Source organism: Cryptomeria japonica, chromosome 3 (assembly GCF_030272615.1).
Source record: "Cryptomeria japonica chromosome 3, Sugi_1.0, whole genome shotgun sequence".
In the NCBI taxonomy this organism is placed as follows: domain Eukaryota; kingdom Viridiplantae; phylum Streptophyta; class Pinopsida; order Cupressales; family Cupressaceae; genus Cryptomeria; species Cryptomeria japonica.
Genome location: NC_081407.1, coordinates 796,673,514 through 796,679,513, shown reverse-complemented (window position 1 = coordinate 796,679,513; position 6,000 = coordinate 796,673,514).

Genomic DNA, 6,000 nt, shown 5'->3' with positions numbered 1-6,000 from the left:
TAGCACTAGAACCTTGGTTGGTTATGAGTTGAGCTATACATCAATGGAAAAGACATGTCTAGTAGTGGTATTTGTAACTCAAAAAATGTGACATTATATGCTTGCCCACTCTATTAAGTTAATTGCAAAGATTGATCCATTAAAGTATTTACTTAGCAAGGAAACATTAACTGGTCATTTGACTAAATGGGTTATGATATTAAGTGAATTCAATATTGAGTATATTTATCGAAAAGCCATAAAAGGACAAGTAATTGTAGATCAATTGGTTGAAGTACCCTTGCGTGATGATGCACCTTTACACATTGAGTTTCTCGATGCATATGTTCTTACTGTCAATACCAAGTTTTGGGACTTGAATTTTTATGGATCCTACACACAACATGAATCAGGTGTAGGAAACTTATTCATAACACCTCAGGGTCACACCATTCCTAAATCATATAGATTGTGCTTCCCATGTACAAACAATACTGCAGAGTATGAGGTGTCAATCATTGGGATCAAAATGGTTGTTGAATGGAACATCAAGGAGTTACATATCTATGGATATTCACAACTAAAAATCAACCAGATTAATGATGAATATCAAACCAAGGATGATAAGCTGATGCCCTACAAGAAGCTGGTTGAAGATTTCAAAGAATATTTCACTGAAATTACATTTACTCAAATCCGAAGGAATGAGAATAAAGTAGTGGATGTCATGGCTACAATAGCATCTCTTTTGCAAAACCAAGAAAATAAAGAGCATTACGAGTTCCTGGTGGAAGAAATATTTTATCGTACCATTGATTCCCCAAATACCCAAATCATCTGCAACATATCTAGAACCGATGCCTCTCTATACAACTAAACCTATTTGTACCTAAAAGATAATATCCTTCCTCCAAATTTATTCCAGAATCATAAGCGAAACTTTATCCATCAATCAACTCGTTATACCATTATTGTTGATACCCTATATAGGCGAGGTTTGGATGACACTCTTTTAAGATGTCTCAAATGTGAAGAATCTGAAAAAGCTCTAAACAAAGTCCATGAAGGTATTTGTGGCACACACTCAAGTGGTCTTACGCTGGCCAAGAAAGTCATTTGATTGGGGTATTATTGGCCCACTATGGAAAGAGATTCTTTCACATATGTTAAGAAGTGTAAACAATATTAGATTCATGGGAATCTTATTCATGGACCAGCGCAAGAACTACATCCTCTGGCAGGATCATGGCCATTCTCTCAATGGGGATTAGATTTAGTGGGAAAGATAAGTCCTTCATCTTCAAATGTACATAAATTCATTTTGACTGCAATTGAATACTTCACTAAATGGATTGAAGCAGTGTCCTTGACAACAGTGACAAGAAAACAAATATCATCATTTATCCTGAATTACATAATTTGTCGCTATGGTGTTCCTATGACCGTTATCACTGATAATGGGAGACCTTTCAAAAATCAAGATGTAAAAGAACTATGTGAGCGATTCCAGATCCAACATAGGTTCTCAACACCATATTATCCATAAGTAAATGGTCAAGTCAAGGCATCAAATAAAACAATCCTCAAGAATATGAAGAAGACAATCAATGAGGTTGGTAGGGACTGGCACATTTAGTTGAACCTTGCTCTATGGGCATATTGCACTAGCATTCGTACACCAACGGGGGCAACTCTATATTGCCTTGTGTATGGATTAGAAGCAATCTTACCAATTGAAGAAGAGATTCCTTCTCTACGAGTGTCATTGAAAGGAATTATCCTAGAACAAGAACATAGATTAATTAGCTTGCTAGAATAAGGAGGAGATGTTTACAACTGGAGGACTCGGAGGATCCAGAGAAAGAAGGTTAACAACGTTGAACTACTTTCTCATTAGTTGTTTAAGAGAGAAATACCCAGCTACTAGTGCTAGCTAACAACTATCCCCGGATGGGAGGAGCCCTTAAAATAGTAGGCCCAACGAGCGAGGTAATCTCTAGGCTTCAAGAATTAGAACTGATACAAGAACGTTGCCAAAATGCTTCAAATCATTTAAAGGCATATCAATAGAGAATGGTGAGAAGTTACAATCACAAGGTCAAGCCTAGGGAATTTAAAATAGGAGATATATTTTTGAGAGAAAATCCACACAACCAGCAAGACAAAGAGAAAAAGGGCAAATTTGAGCCAAACTAGTTGGGTCCTTTCGTCGTGGTAGAAGCATATGGATCGGGAGCATACAAATTGTCTACACTAGAGGGTGAATGGTTCGATGAACCTATCAACACCATTCATCTCAAGAAGTTATATGCTTGAAATATTAGAAAAATACTATAAAAAGTATAAAAGCAGCAAAATCCAAAAAAAAGTACAAAAGAGAAAATCCCTAAAAAGAAAAAAAGAGAAAATACAAAAACAGTGAAAAACAAAGAAAAAAAATCAAATATATGGAAAAATGCAATAAATTTAGATGGTGAAAACATGGCAACAAGTGTTATCTAACAATTGGCTCTTCTATCTATGAGTTCGCCTTCTTCTTCCGCATCCATTTGACCTAAGCCATCAGCAAAAATCCGCAGCTCGCAAAGCTTATCAAATAAGGACATATGTAATGTAGTCACCGTCCTTACTTATCTGAATAGTTATCTGCATCGTATCCCACCATGGTTTTGGTCATCATTGTACATCCATAATAAAGTTTGTTTCTAGCTGGGGGCAACATTGAAATTTAAAAATCCAAAAACATCGAAACTTAGAAAAACAAAAAACAATAGGATTTTGAAACCGACGACAAGCTGTAAGGAAACAAGGCTTAAACAAAATCAAAACATATCCAACAAAGTGAATCGTGAAACTCAGAATTTGGAGATTAAACAAGCAAGCAAAAACACATATCAACAATCATTAATCGGGATGATTATATCTATTTTGACTAAGGGAACATACATGTGACATGTATGATTCAATGTTTGTATCTTGATTTTCGCTAATCATGTACCTTATGAAACTCGATGATGTTCACGTCTAGAGGGGCTATGATGGGACACGATTATTTTTCTTTGTCTATTGCTTGTGGTTTATCTCTTAGTAATGTATATACTTATCTAAGGACATGATCGACAAAAGATCATTGAGGACGTACCGAGTCATATATGAAAGGGGATAATCCTTGTATGTTATGCAAGAAATACTCAGGTCATCTTGGTTCCTTGTACCTAGATGCTTGTATTAACTTTCTATATCAAAATATATGTAAGAAGTAATCAGGCCATCTTGAATCCTTATATCAAGATGCTTGTATTTTCTTACAACATTTTAAAATCTCAATGATGAATTTAATCACTTTTTCAAAAATGCTGAAAAGATGGCAATGCCATTTAGTTAGGTCTTTGCATTTCCATTACATTTTCATTTGCATTATAAGAATTCATCATCATTCGGGATCAACAGTTGAAATAATGAGTGAGTATAATTGGACAAACAAAAACATTTGCATTTGCATTTAATCCATTAGGTTCATTTCATTCATTTAGAATTCATTTGCATCTCATTATTAATTGCATTAGGTGCATTTCATTAAATCATCAATCATTTATTAATTGCATTAGGATCATTTTAATCGTTTAGGTTCATTTTTATTTTAATTAAGCTGCATTTGTAACATTTCATCATATCATCATTATAAACATTTAGTATCATTTTATAAATACCATTTACATTCAAATCAAAACCATTTCATTTATACACATCAACTATATGATCATATACGTATACATCATCAATAGGCATTACATGTGTATTATAAACCATCCCATCATAGTATCATTATAAGCATCTCATAAATCAAATGAAATAATAGAAACATGTCATCGCCATCAATACATACATCATTATAGCATCATTTATTACCAATGTATAAAAATAATAATCATCATAAATGCATATAAGTCATCATATATCATAATCATGTGGCTCATCTAAGGATCTAATTTGCATCATCATCTCATAATCATCAATATCATAGGTGCATCATGTAGAATTCATAATAAGGAAATCATCATCACATCATCATGCATGAATAATAGAGTAGCATCATATAGAGTTTGTCAATGTCTGCATATCATCATAAATCATAAAATTGTCCAAGTATACAATGATATCAACAACAATAATCAATAGTGTACAATGTCCCATGATACAATAAGAATATAATCAAGTCTCAAATCATGTGGCACTACCACCAGAATCGGTATTCCTCTATCGAGAAGGGTGTGCCCCAAGATCCAGATCTCTGTCCCGACGAGGTGGTCCCATGACACCACCACTCTCTATCTAGCCTTGTCTGCCCAATAGCTGTGTAGAGACATAACTGCTTGCTCTCTAGCTAGGAGGAACCATGCTCTCATATAGCCCATGCCAGTGTGATATCTCCTTCCCAGCACGAATCAAATATCCAACTGTATCACTTGAGAGAGAACCTGACCCAAACTGCTGAATTTTCTCTAGAGTAATCTCTGCTCGACCATATCTCTCAATGGTAGTATCCCTTTGAAGAGTCAGAGCCTGAACCCGTACTTGCAATTTTGTAATATGTGCTCTCAAGTTGGCAGTGTCATCTAGGATCTCAAGAGCATCATCATGCATTTGTGTATCATCACCCCTTGCCTATACCTCTGGTATATCCTGCATCGTCTCATCCTCTCCACCCACCTACCCTTCAACCCTATCCCCACCTGTTGGAGCCTGTACTGGTACAACTCTAATGATCCTGCACCTAATCAGTGGTACATCATCCTTTGAATCCTCCTCATCACCTCCCCCATGAGTAACCAATACACCAGGATCAGGATGAACCTACCCAAAATCAATACCTCCTCTTCCTCTACTCTCCTTGTCTCCACCTTGAACCCTAACTCTCCCAGCTAGTCTTCCTTCATCTCTCCCACCCAATCGGCCTCTATTGCCACCTCCTCATTCTCTATCTCCCTCTCCTCGACCTCCATCCCTATCTACCAAAGGTAGTGATCCACCTTTTCCCGGACAACCAAATGGTCCTCCTCATACCCACCTCTCCTATCTCTCTTGCCTCCTCTGCCATCATCCCCCTCCTCCCCATCTCCTCCGGTGCCACCCCATCATTATCATCTCCTCCTCTGTTGGGGATCATCTTTATCTCCAAAGCTAGGTGGAGGATTTGCTAGATTTGTGATCCTCTGGAAAGGATGTGTTGCTAGAAATCGGGCATACTCGTCAGTGGCACCCACATCCAAAACATGTGGTAATAGATCAAATGGAACCATCGTTAATGAAATGAACTCTGCGTATGCTGCATCTAAGGAAAGAGAAGGATCCCAGTCTTGCCTATCCTTGTATATTCGTGCATACAAGGCAACACCCTATGGCATCCCCTATGGTCTACCAAATTGTCTCATGACTCAAAAAATGAGTTGTCTCTCTATAACAAATGGAGTCCTCCTAATCAAGTATCTAGTTTGCATAATGAAAGGTAACGATCTGGCATAATCATACCAAGACTTATAGTCTACATAGGGTCTCCAAATCACCGAGTCCATGGTATCAAAAACCCATCTCTAGTACTAAAGCTTACCCAGCTTGTGTTGGGTAATCATACCACTATACAAATAAATATATGGCTTGTCATCTTCTCGTACCCTATCATGAACAGGTCGTGTGATAGCTATATGCTCCCAACACCAAACCTATAAAAGAGTCACTCCTGTGGAAAGACTGGTTGCTTCATCATACACAACCTGATGTAAATTGTGATATAAATGTGCTAACACTCAAACACCCCATGCGTATCTCATCCTATGTTGTATCATGCTTACAAAAACCCTGCCCCATCCAACTGACAATCCTTGGGATCTCCTATTTGGGAAAATGAAACCTCCAACTAATCTGACCATAATGGAAGGAAGAGTGTAATAGTACATCAACATATCCTCCCATCTAATCTTTGCGCCATCAATCGACTCATCTCAAAAAATGATCCTCAATGCT